The sequence below is a fragment of the Scylla paramamosain genome, unplaced genomic scaffold (assembly GCF_035594125.1).
Source record: "Scylla paramamosain isolate STU-SP2022 unplaced genomic scaffold, ASM3559412v1 Contig77, whole genome shotgun sequence".
Lineage (NCBI taxonomy): Eukaryota > Metazoa > Arthropoda > Malacostraca > Decapoda > Portunidae > Scylla > Scylla paramamosain.
Window position 1 is genome coordinate 402536 of NW_026973742.1, and position 14286 is coordinate 416821.

The window sequence follows — 14286 nt, forward strand, 5'->3', positions numbered from 1 at the left end:
GCCCTGCTGTCCACAAAGATGCGCACATCCTTATCTTTAGTTAACACTTCATGAACAGCTACATAAATAGCATACAATTCAGCCTGAGTCGATGACATGCCATCACACAATGGAATAGCTACTGTACTTTCCCACGTCTCCTCACACTCGTTGTAATCACACATTAACACACAGCCAGCTCGACCATCCTCACTCACTCACCCATCACAAAAAACATGTATGTTATTTTCCTTTTGTACACAATCGACCATATGGGTGTACGTGGCCCTCAGATATCCAGTAACATACTCAAATTTCCTCATAGATAATGGTTCAACCATCACCTCCAGTGCCACGTCCTCCCAGGGAGGGACAACACCGTTGTCGCTCACCTGTAAAGGACAACACTGGTGCGCAACCTTGTACCTTATCATAAGCTCCTTAACATGCCGTACAAAGGCAGATTTACTTCTAGTACATTGCAGCTCTCTCACAATATCCAAGTGTCTACCCAGTCTAACATTTTTAACAACAGTTTTAACACACAGTTCTTGTATTCTGTCACATACACTCGGCAAATTCAATTCCAGTCGCATCGCATCAATCATTGCATTACGTTGACAGCAAAAAATAATTTTCAAGGCCTCATTTTGCAAAAGTTCAAGTTTGCGTAACCTTTCCATCTCCAACACAGACAAGCATGGTGCAGTATAGTCCATAAGTGATCTAACAGTAGTTATGTACATCATACGAAGGACCGGAATCCCAACGCCAAGACCCGAGCAGGCCAGAGCACGTAGTGGCTGTAGTCTGCCCTGACATAAGGCTTCCATGTGCCGCAGCTCAGCAATCTCTGCAGACTTGTTATAACCTATGTACATCCCCAGAGAGAGAGAGAGAGAGAGAGAGAGAGAGCATCGTTCACCTAACTATTCCTTGCGCACGGCCACACAGACGACCTCTGAACCATCCACGAGTACTTAACTAATCGAGCGTCTCCTAATCGTATTTGGAACACAGGCCATTGTGGTTACGATCCATGAAGGAAGCCCTCCTCGTAGTCGCCCACCTAGCGCATTATTCCCGCAGCATACCAATACAAATCGATTGCATACAGAGGAAAGACAGACGAAACAGAAGCATAATATAACGAAGGAGTGTTGGTGCTGTAAATGCCGCGGGTCGTTGTCGCGCTTTGTGAAATAATCTGGTGGAGAATGTGAGTCTGATTTGGAAAGACACCACTGACAGGAAAAGAGACGATCCAGTAGTTTATATCTTTTAGTGGATGTATTTTTTTTTTTTTTTTTTATTGCCAAGTTAGTCAAAATTCAACATGTGCTATACTGATGTTGCGAGTCAAAAAGTTAAATGGCTACTCTTAAAGCCATTGTTTACTGGCCAGAAATGTGTTGTTGTTGTTGTTGTTGTTGTTATTTCATATTATTATTATTATTATTATTATTATTATTATTATTATTATTATTATCATTATTACTTTACATTTTCCTCCTGCGTGATTTGATCTACGAAACAACAACGAATAATTGAATTTAGTAACGCATCCATCTCCCATACGCCACTCTACACAAATTACATGTATGTAGAAACGAAAAACGTGATTACATTCCTGATTACATTGAAGGCCCAAGGCAGGGTTGGTTTCCGCCCACCCAGCTTACCAAAGTAGCGGGTGTGTTTATCAGCTTGTCATGTAGAATAAAGCTTTAACATACATTTACCGTAAACTAAATGAGCAGGTTGGAAATAATGCAATATTGTATCCACCGTGAACTCAATTGAAATGCACTGTGCTCTCCTGCCCCCTCTTTGATTTGTATCATGACTAATGTACTTTTGTGAGTCAGTGAGAGTCGCCCATCGAAATCCACCGCGTTATCAATATTTTTTGTTATCCATTCGTCTGTTTATTACTTAATCGAGGAACGAAATTCTCTCTCTCTCTCTCTCTCTCTCTCTCTCTCTCTCTCTCTCTCTCTCTCTCTCTCTCTCTCTCTCTCTCTCTCTCCCTCAACACGTCATAGCAAGGCAGTTCTGTTCCCGTAATATCAAATTAGATTTTCCTACACAATCGCCTTGCCCTTAACGAATACACGCCACGCTCTTAAACTCATTAAATCTCAACAGCAATCCACTTCAGCCCAATTTGCATCCACTCGTCCGCTAGTACAGACTACTGACTCTTCGTTGCTCTTCATTGTACAGCGCCATCCGACGCTTATTAATGTATTGTAGTGGAGGTGACTGAAACGAGCTGTGCAGTACGCGCTCTTTGTATTCAGAAGCGGTCAAACCTGTGAATTAACATATTATCACTAATACTGAGAGTAACACAAAGGAGTATATCATAGGAAACACAGGTATTGCAGTACATCATTGTCGTGACACTTCACGTCGTCAATTCCGTACAATTACATAAATATCCTAATACTATGATGAATACATACACAGCGAGACGCTGCTGGGCCCCTACAGCATTTGATGTTCATTATGTCGCAGGTGTGTTATCAGCGCTCACGCCACAACAACCGACCCGTCGATGAGAGAAAGAGCTGAGAGGGCAAATGCAACGCCCCTCTCACTCTGCTATGCTGGCGCGCGGGCGCGCCCTACACTCCATACACTACTCATGACACTAGCCATGTATAACAACCAGTCTCTACGAATAAATAACGTTAACAAAGAAAACATAAAATGGCACACCACAATGTATCTGTAGCCGTCGTGTAAGTTGTGCGTATACGGCGGCTACATACATATCTGTCTATCTGTTAATCTATCGCTCTCTTTGATTGTTCGTCTGTCTGTCTATCTGTATAAATCTACCTATCTATCTATTTATCTGTCTATCTATTCATTTATATGTTTGTGTTACTGAGGATAATCTCTCTCTCTCTCTCTCTCTCTCTCTCTCTCTCTCTCTCTCTCTCTCTCTCTCTCTCTCTCTCTCTCTCACACACACACACACACTAATGCACAACGCCGCAAACTGTCACAGCCTGTGTCTCATCGTCAAGGTGGTTCAGGGGAATAGTTGCTTTGATCGCCTTTAAGTCACGCCGAAATTATATAATACGATTTGCCGAGCCGTCAAACCATAATCATATTTTAATCTTTTTTAATGTTTTTTTTTTTTTTTCAGTTTTTTAGCTTTTTTTTTTTTGAAAACAGGCACGACCTTTCTTTCTTTCTTTCTTTCTTTTTTTGGGTCACGTCTATCGTGTGTGTGTGTGTGTGTGTGTGTGTGTGTGTGTGTGTGTGTGTGTGTGTGTACGGCTGTTGTTACTCTATTCAACTACCAACCAGAATTCATCTTTTCAGTCCACAATCCTTGAAGTCTTGTGTATTATAGCTACGCAATTCTTTCTCTCTCTCTCTCTCTCTCTCTCTCTCTCTCTCTCTTAAAACTGGAGGTGACAATGAAAGTGTTGCAGGTAAGTACTACGCCCTTAAAATGTTTTCATTAATTTACTTGTTTTCACTTTATTCCACAGTTTACCGTTCCTTCTTTAGCTACGCCATGCGAGCTAATACTATTATTACAAAATTAGAAAAGAGAGAGAATGAAATCATGGAACACTTTGAAATTCATTTAGTTCTGGAATAACAGCAGCGAGTGGTGGGGGTGCGTGGCATAGCAGTGGCCATCGTGAGGTAGTTGTACATTAGGGTGCCGTTGCGGTGGCTGGCGAGTACTATTATGCAAACAAACAAAGCCTCTCGTATAAACACTGAGCTTTCCAGTCAGAACAAGCGAAAAGGGAAGTTCAGTGCATAAAAAAGAGATAATTAGGTACAAGTGTCTGAAAACTACTAATGAGCAGCGGAGTTTGCATTGCTGAGGTGAGGCTGTACTGATCTGTTTGTCTTTATACGCATCAATGTCTAATACCGTTTAATTTATATGAATAAAAACAAAGCGCACTACATATCATTACGGATTATAACTCGTAAAGAGGCTCAAAGCGACATGCACAACATTCTTTGAGCGCGATGCGTGGCAGCGGCATCAACACCTACAACTTTGTCTGTTTTCAGTTTTAAAACAAAGTAAATATAAAGAAAACATAATTTGCCTTCACAGAGACTGTCAACGCAACGTTTATACAATGAAGAAAGAAAGGCAGATTTTTTTTCTTTTTTATTTAGTTTTGTATGTGGGTCTGTATTTTGTATGCATGCAAATGAACGTTCTCTTGTTATCTATTCTCGTGTTATTGCCTGACTCGCTTAATCAAGACACACACACACACACACACACACACACACACACACACACACACACACACACACACACACACACACACACACACACACACACGCACACAGGGAAGGTTGTGCTCAGATCATATTTTTTACAATTTAATGAAGGAACTTACGACCGCAATGTACGGCCTCCACCAATGTCAGTGCTTCCCAAACACGTGGCTGCGAGTAACTGCTGTCACGATCGCTTACTTACTTACGATCGTACGATCCCGGTTATCTCTCCAAGAAAGTGGACGTTATACTGATCCCGGAAAGTTTTAAAGGTCTGGATTTTTAAAGGCTTCGAGTGCCTACCCGACCTATCAGAAATCGCCAGAATTACACCCTCTCACTCCACCTTTACCTTGACACAGCACACCTGGAATCACCTCTAATACCAGATCAATGTTGGGGGAGTAGAAAACACGATTATTCTATGTTACAAGCACATATATTAATACTAATTATAATTCACAAACAACATGAGGTAGTACACGTTACTACATGACGTTCTCGTCACTTCACACAACACCACAACCCGTTTACACCTCCACCAGTCACTGAAATATTCCCCTCAACCGCAAGAATTTACTCAGACGCCATTACCGCGTCCCCAGACAATAATTCCCGTATTTCACCTCCTCAAGCCTCACAGGAGATTACCATCATCACCAAAGATTACCCATAACACCATAACATCATCCCCAAAATCACCAATACACCACAACACCAGCTTCCAAGGTCAACACCACAACCTCCACTCACAAAATGGCTGCCAGTTTGACCTATGACCCCTTCCAACAGCGTCACCGGCACAACTCAACAACCGAATTTCAGCGGACAAGAGCTCTTGGTACCACAAAAGACTCACTAACCTGATCCTGGATATCAAGGTTATACCGCTACACCACTAATACCTCCACACACTCACTCCATCACCAATCCACACCAAGATTCTCACCTGAGAAACGCCTTCCCTCCGATATACTTCACGACCTAAGGCGCTCTGCCTTCCTCTCCTTGGAATGTACGTAAAAACTCTAGTTATCCCAGCACACCAACGATCGTGACCCTGAAACAACTGTCCCTATACAAAGCCCGTTCAAGGCGTGCCGGGACACACATGCGACGACCCATCCCCACAGTGACCCTACCGCGCACCTCGGCTCCCAGGCCGGGCCCGACAAAGCACCGCCACCTCACCCCCATTCCCCAAGAGGAGGCGAGGCATGGTGGGACACACATGCGACGACCCATCCCCACAGTGACCCTACCGCGCACCTCGGCTCCCAGGCCGGGCCCGACAAAGCACCGCCACCTCACCCCCATTCCCCAAGAGGAGGCGAGGCATGGTGGGACACACATGCAACGACCCATCCCCACAGTGACCCTACCTCGCACCTCGGCTCCCAGGCCGGGTCCGACAAAGCACCGCCACCTCACCCCCATTCCCCAAGAGGAGGCGAGGCATGGTGGGACACACATGCGACGACCCATCCCCACAGTGACCCTACCGCGCACCTCGGCTCCCAGGCCGGGTCCGACAAAGCACCGCCACCTCACCCCCATTCCCCAAGAGGAGGCGAGGCATGGTGGGACACACATGCAACGACCCATCCCCACAGTGACCCTACCTCGCACCTCGGCTCCCAGGCCGGGTCCGACAAAGCACCGCCACCTCACCCCCATCCCTCGGGAGCCTCGGTCTACCGTTCCCCTGCCATCACTGCTACTCACCAACCCCACCAGCCTAACCAACAAGTTTGACGAATTAAGTGTTGTTGTGAAACAAGAGGACCCAGACATTATTGCAATAAGTGAAACATGGTTCTCAGTGAATAAACCGGCTCACCAGTATGAAATTAATGGCTATGACTTGTTCCACAAAAACCGTGACACCCGTGGTGGAGGAGTGTGTTTGTACGCGCGAAAACATTTACAAGCAGTGAGAGCACAAATCACTGTCCCTCCACACCTTGAGTGTCTCTGGGTACACCTGAAAAAATGTAAAACAAGTGTCCCAAATAATATTGTGTGTGCTGTACTATCCCCCAGATTCTGACGCTAATACACATAGTAATCTCACTGAACACATAATAACGAGTGTGGATATGTTCAGACGGAGGCATAATAATTGTAAAGTGAAAATCTGTGGTGATTTTAATGTGCTTAATAAAGATCAGATATGTAATCAACTGAGTCTGAAAAACTTGGTGACACAGCCCACTCATGAAAATTCCGTGTTAGATCTTGTGCTAACAGACATGCATTACTATAGGTCCCCTGTATATCTGCCCCCTATTGGTCTGAGCAGACACAAGTGCGTGTTGGTGCGGCCGGCCACACCAGCCTCACCCCCGCGCCACCACGCTGTGCAGTACCGCCCCTACAAGGAATCGTCCATGAGGGAATTCGAATCCTGGATTACAGCGGTAGACTGGTCATTCCTAGAAACATACCCCAGCATAGAACAACAAGAAAATGCATTGCACGCTATCCTCCAACACCAATACGAAGCCTACTTCCCGCTGGAAACATGGCGAAAGCGAGAGAGTGACCAACCGTGGATGACCCCTGAGATAAAGCGGTTGATAGTTAAAAAGCGAAATGCGTACAACAAAGGGAACACAGAACGATATCGTGAACTAAATTGTTGTGCAAAGAGAAAAATCAAACAGGCGAAACATGACTATTTTGTGACGACACAAAGTGAAAGTGGATTTAATAAGTGCATTGCAAAACTTATAGAACCTAAACGAAAGCCTGTAAGCCTCCCTTTCCTCAACCTAAGCGACCCATGTGAGATTGCTAACGCGATAAATGCACACTTTTCCACAATATGTACAAACTATCCACCCTTGGACCCAAGTATCGTACCTGCCCACCAACCTTCACTGCCTCCCCCTTACTACTCGAGGCATGATATTTATAAAGACTTAAAGAAAATAAAAACAAACAAATCTACTCCCCAAGGTGAAATTCCGCTAAAACTAGTAAAAGAATTTGCATATGAACTGAGCCAACCGCTTGAAATAATTTATAACAAGTGCCTACAAACAGGAGCCTGCCCTGACCGGTGGAAGCAGTCCACAGTGATAGCCCTGCCAAGCCAAGGTGGCTGATGTGACCAACCTGGGGCAGCTACGCCCCGTGTCTCTCACACACACTTTCGGGAAGGTGGTGGAGGGGCGCGTTGCAGACGTAGCCCTGACGGACAAGCGCCCACACATCGATGGGCACCAGTTCGGGAACTTGAAGGGACGCTCTACCACGCAGTACATGGTGTTCCTCCTGGACGCCATCCTGAAAGGTCTGGAACAGCGTAATACGGTGGCCCAGATGTGCCTGATTGATTTTAAGAAGGCTTTTGACAACGTGGATCACAGCGTAGCAGTGACTCAACTGTACAACTTCGGCTGCCGCACGTCATTTCTACCATTCATTTCATCTTTCCTCACGGGCAGGCAGCAGCGTACCAAATACGATGATAAAACATCCACGTGGCTTCCCACCACATGTGGGGTGCCGCAGGGGACCTGCATCGGACCTGTCATCTTCCTTGCCCTCATCAACAGCCTGTTACAACATTCATCCCATAAAGTGAAATTTGTGGATGACGTCACTGTGTTCTCGGTAAATACAACAGCGGACCTGCAAGCAAACCGACTCCAGCAACTTATCACCACCATCAATGAACAGTGCCAACAACTCAAATTAATACCCAACCCAAATAAATGTCAACTGATAAATATCAACCTCTTGCGGCAGGGTGTGGCATTTCCAGATGTGCATCTCGACGCCAACCCCATCCCCTGCGTCGACATAGCCAAAGTAGTCCGACTAGTCATGAACTCCAACTTGACCTGGCAGGACCACGTCGACCACATCGTCAAGAAGGCTTCCAAGCTATTCTTCATGCTATTCAAAGCGAGATCGTTTGGAGCAACACAGCAACAACTAGTGCAGCTATACTGCCAGTGTATACGACCCGTGCTGGAGTACGCGTGCCCGGTGTGGCATCCCGGCCTTACATCCGCACAACGAACCACCCTGGAACGTGTGCAGAAGCGGGTGTGTCGTATCATCCTCGGAGGCAGCTACAACAGGTACATAGCCACGCTTACCACGTTCGGCCTGCCTTCCCTGGAGGACAGGAGAGGTCAGCTTACCCTCAGTTTTGGGGAGAAAATGAAAGAAAATGACCACTTGCAGCTTCTCCCCCAGCGAGCACCATCACGGTATCAGACCAGGCACAGTGCCAGGTTACCGCCTGTCAGGTGCCGCACAGAAAGGTACAGGAACTCCACCATCCCCTATGTGACTCGCCTGGCCAACAAGTAGACATAACTGGCACAAAAATACATGGACACTATATTCTTTCTCTAAAGTGTTTTACCCTGGTAAACTTTTTACTTTAAGTTGATTTTAATAGTTTAAATATTTTAACCTAGTATATATGTATTGTTTTTAACTTTTATTTCCATGTAAATCAAGACCCCTTCAGCAACTATCACTGTATTATCTGCTGCCTCTTGATAAATAAACCTGATATTATTATTATTATTATTATTATTAATAATAATAATGTGTTGTTGCCCACTCAAGCTCCCCTCGTTTCAACATATCACCTCAATTATACTTCCTTCCTTATACATACAAAGATATAGAGAACTTAAATTATGAAGAGAATAATACTACATGATATAAAAAGAGTAAATAAGCCTTACACTACTTATAACCAATAATAAGGATAATGCCCGAATGGCAGGTAACCGGAACACGGGGACACTAAGAAAACGTGATCCCATTCAAGGTAAACTCGGCCAATAACGTGACACTGCAGTGTATTGCTTCGTGTTGCCTTTGTTTACAGTACGTGTCCACTGGTGTAATTGCTTCATATATATATATATATATATATATATATATATATATATATATATATATATATATATATATATATATATATATATATATATATATATATATATATATATTTTTTTTTTTTTTTTTTTTTTTTTTTTCGATCAAGTGTATAAGCTCAAGTGTCACGATCGAGGTGCTTTGCCATCTATATGCCATTTCTGGTTGACATGGTGACGGGAACTCAGTGTGGGCTCTTTTCCTGCGTGGTGCATTGCTGCGAGTAAGAAAATAAGGTACTACATGAACACTTAGCCAGTAACAAGCTGCTACCCGTGGGCTGCAGTGCTCAATGTAATTGTAGTCGGATACACAGGAAATTAATACGTGTAAATGGAAATAGTCTGCGTGAGGATCTTATTCTGAAACACTTTGCTCTCTCATTACGACCATTTTCAAAGGCCACAGAGATGATTAGCCGAGTTCTCAAGAGTGATTCTCCTGTTAATAGTGTAGACATCGTTAATCTGTCACTACAGCCATAAAGAAAAGCCTTGCAACCTGTGCCATTTCAACTAGAACCTTCTGAAAGTAGTGGAGGTGTGGCGGAGAGGTTTCACAATGCGGTCTTAAAAGTCTCCGGGTAAAGGGAGTTGCTGAGTATACGAGGAGAACATGAGGTATTATTACAGTCTTATATCTAGCTACTGGGTTCACGTTATCTATTACTGTTTTCATTACTGGATACACAACAAGTGCATCGTGTAGGTGAAATTTGTCGAGTAAGTCTCCAGGTAAAGTGTTGCTGAGTATTAAAAAAGAGAGGGAGAAATTAGAGGCTGTATTTTTTAATACCGCGTCTGTTATCTTCCGTTACATTTTTTTTATTTTGCTGTCCTTCATTTAATTCCTAAGTTTATGGTGTTTTACGGAGCCAGATGAGCAAACACGCGGCAAATTATAAAGGAGAAACCATCTGAAATTCACTTACTCCTGGAATAACTGTAGCCAGTCTTGAGCGTGCATGGCAAGGCGTGGCCTACGTGAGGTAACAGTTACTGTCTATTACGCTGCCGCTGTGGTGGACGCTGACCGTTTTTGTGAATTAATAATAACGTATTTCACACACACACACACACACACACACACACACACAAAAAAAAAAAAAAAAAAAAAAAAAATCTAATTATAAATTAAAAGAGAATTGTAATGCACAAAATCTGGAGAGATTATTATGTAAGAGTGCCTGAAACCTGATGACGTGCGGTGGAGTGTGCGTCGCTGAGGTGAGGTTGTATTGCACCACACTTTGCTTATTTTGTCAATAACGCATCAGTGTGTAGTAAAGTTTAGTTTATGATAGAAATTAAAAAGAAAGCACTCGTATACATTATGAAGTATAACTCGTAATGACGCTCAACGCAATATGCATAACATTCTCCCCGCGCCAGGAAAATAGAGTGGCGATATTTCACGTGTGTGGCGTTACGCTGAAATAACTAAATGAAGCCCAAATATAAGGTACCTTTATGAATGCCGTGCGGAGCGGACTGACGGCAGGATAACAGGTTATATTGCGGTATTTATTAAAATAAATAATGCCGCGCGTCAGTCATTTAACAAGTCCTGATTTACATTCATCCCACAAAAAATCTGATATTCAATTCTGCAAAGTGGTGGTGGTGGTGGTGGTGGTGGGAAGGTAGGATGACGTTAACTCAGGTCTCGCAGTGAGAGTGAAGCCTGGTTCAAACACACACACACACACACGCTACTACCACGTCTTGAACAACTTGAGTGAAGGAAAAGGAGAACGGTAAGCACAATATTTTACCTTTTACCAATGAATGAGTGTTTAACTCCCTAAAGTATGAATGACTATCATATTTCTGTGTTTTATCACTTTTTACTTGTCGTCGTCCGTTATTGCCTCGGGTTACGTGGTGACTTTTCTCTTCCAGATGTGCTGCCAATGACCAGGAAACTCATGGCTCAAGGAATAAACATCGCGAGGTGTTTCCGCCGCCTACACGCAACAAGGCAAAGTAGCAGCCCTCTATCGACAGTCTTATTAACTACAATTTTTTTTTTTTTTTTATGTAGGAGACACTGGCTAAGGGCAACAAAAATCCAATAAATAAAAAAAAGCCGTGAGATGCCAGTCCCAGAAACGATGGGTGATTTCTGGTGATTTCTTAACTATACAATGTAACAGCCCCTTCTATCGGCAAGCTTTCCATATATTTTGTCAGCTGCACTATGGATGTTTATTATTATTATTATCGGTGAAGCAGCTTATGACAACATACTCCTGAGAAATTTTCCATGTGTTCCTATGCTCATGTTTTCAAACACTGACTTAGCTAATTGTGAACCACAAATGTAACTTAAGACGCAGCTGCAAGACTGCCATGACTCTCACACGCACACAAGAAGATGCAGATAATCCTTACTAACAATCGAATTAGGAAACATCAGGTGGGCTAAACATCCGGACCACAGCCACGCCACTCACCTCAGCAAACCCAGCGTCGTTTCCTGCGTCCGTGAAGCCCACATCCCAAACTGCGGAGATTTAAGGGCAGGGTTTCTTTGCGTACGTTCCTCCAAACCACCACCACCACCACCACTGCCACCAATGATAACACAAATCACTCTCCCTCTCTCTCTTCTTCCCTCCTCATCCTGGCAGCAATTAAATGAGAAACCCTCGTTTGTCCAATATATCGTAGTGTATCGCCCAGTCAGCTTTGAGAGCCCGTAAGCTGGGGTCTTGTGCATAGGAGTGTTAATATGAAGTGGAAAGGTTGAAAACGAAATATCATTCCAATGAAAGCTGATGCAAAGAGTCACTCGGCGCTGTTGCAAAGAGGGAACTTCCGCCACAACGCCGCATCATTTTTATTTGTTTTTTTTTTTTGTCCTTTGACTTTGTAGGTCCTCTACAGTTATAAATTAAATGCATGCGATAGTTTTCTTCCATAAATGACGGTGAGGTATTTCAAGTTGATAAAATACTTCACTCAAACTGATAAATTACTTCACTTAATTGTAACCGAGTTTAACTTTAAAGTGCCATGGATGAACCGCGAAACGCTGCGTAATCAATAAAACCTTCAGACCCTGCGCTTATGTTTACGAGAGAAAGGAGAACATTTAAAAGCACTGACGCGAATATAAAGAGAATTGTTACCATGAAAATATAAAGTTTCCACATTCATTAACATTACGCCAGCTGTGCCAGAGTTGTTGAGTGCAAGACAACAGGTATAACATACACTAAGTATGTAGCAGTATATGACAACCGTGTGCTGTGTCGGGAGCAGAAATACATGTTACAGTCATGGGTTACGTTATCACACGGTCACTCTTGTTTTTAATTGGAACTTGGAACTGAAGCGTACCACGTTGTTCGTATGCTAACAGCGAGAGCTCTTTTCAACAACGCAAAACTAAAGGAAATGTTTCTCATACCGCATTCTCCAAAATTTGCGGAAAACTAAACAGCACACATCACAGTACATCAACAAGCCTACGACACTCCCCGCTGGTACCGCTGCTGCTGCTGCCGCTAAGTAGCGAAACGACCCCACGCGCTTCCAAGCCTGACTCGGAGCATGTTTCAGTAGTGTTCGCTGCTCATTAGTTCGGAAGGCAAGGAGTGGGGGCGTAGGTAGTGCTCAGGTTATCTCTCTCTCCCTCTCTCTCTCTCTAAAAAAAAAAAAAAAAAAAAAAAAAAAAAAAATAAAAAAAAAAAAAACTATTCACCTTCACTCTTCCCAGAGCTCCATTCAGTGAGTGAGTGGCTGCGTGATGACTCGTCCTCTCAATGGATGGACCAAAAAAAAAGGGGAGTGTAAAAATAAGTCCACCGAAAATGACTTTCAAGATTGTGTGACTCGACAGTTTCGTAGTAAGGTGTTCTTGTTGAATCTATGCAAACACGACTATTTAATTTTTGTAACACTTATACCTGGTGACCTTGACCTGCATCTGGTAAGCAACATCACCTACACACACTGACACCCCTCGCCCCACTCACCTATACGTGTTCTCTCCCTCACGTGACAAAGTGACGGAATGGATGCACTGTACGGAGGGCGGACTCATCCCACGTACGAGAACGCAGTGAACAAGCGAGTCTGTGCATATCTTCGTTGAAGCTCTAAATATCATGTAGAAGATTACAGAAATTTATGGATTGGGATGATAAGTGGAAATACAAGTAGGTAGGTGTGTTTCATAGAGGGACTGTCACGTGTAGGCCTTGTACATTCTCTTATTTTCTTTTGATATGTTCTTATCTCTCTCTCTCTCTCTCTCTCTCTCTCTCTCTCTCTCTCTCTCTCTCTCTCTCTCTCTCTCTCTCTCGCAGTGAAGACTACACAATGGTGCAAAAAAGCCTCATGGTGTATCGCGTTGCATCATTAATTACTTCTCCAGGCAAAGGGATTTCACGTGGGAAAAAAAAAAGAAAAAAAAACGTTTGGAGAAATATATATATAAATGAGCAGAACGTCCAGCACTTTCACCACCGGCAGACAAGTGAGACCAAAGGATACGCGATGAAAACAATTGGAACAGTGATTACCAGCGACCTTTTTTTTTTTTTTGTTTTTACTTCTGATAAGGAAATGTATGTTCTCTGTCATGCGAAAAGAAAATGTAATAATTGGCCTGACTTAACCAGCGCGGGGAGCAAATAAACGAGTGCGAGTGTGTTAGTTAATTAATTAAATAAAGAAAAGCCAGTAAAGGTATGTGTGGGAGGCAGCAGGAGCCAAATTTATTAATAGGGAATATTTGACGAATAGAAGTGAACATATAGTGATATATCGATTGACAGTGGGGGTCTTCATGGCAATAAGGAGTATTTAAAAAGGAATTATTGTATATAACGATGCCTTTCTTATTTTCCTTTTTAATCATATACTTTAAAGGAAAACTTCACCATTCATTTTGCACATTATAACATTTTTTCCTTCACAGCTTTAAAACTTTATAAGAAAATTCTAACCTGGTGTCAGGGCAAAGAAGAACCAGCGTAAGGACATCTCTCATCCTCTGGCAAATCTCACCACTCGCCTCGCCTAAAGTGCAAGAGAAAGACAGACTCTATCTCTGTGTCGGACATCACTGCTCGCCTCCTCCAACACAGGCATGGGAGCATTTACG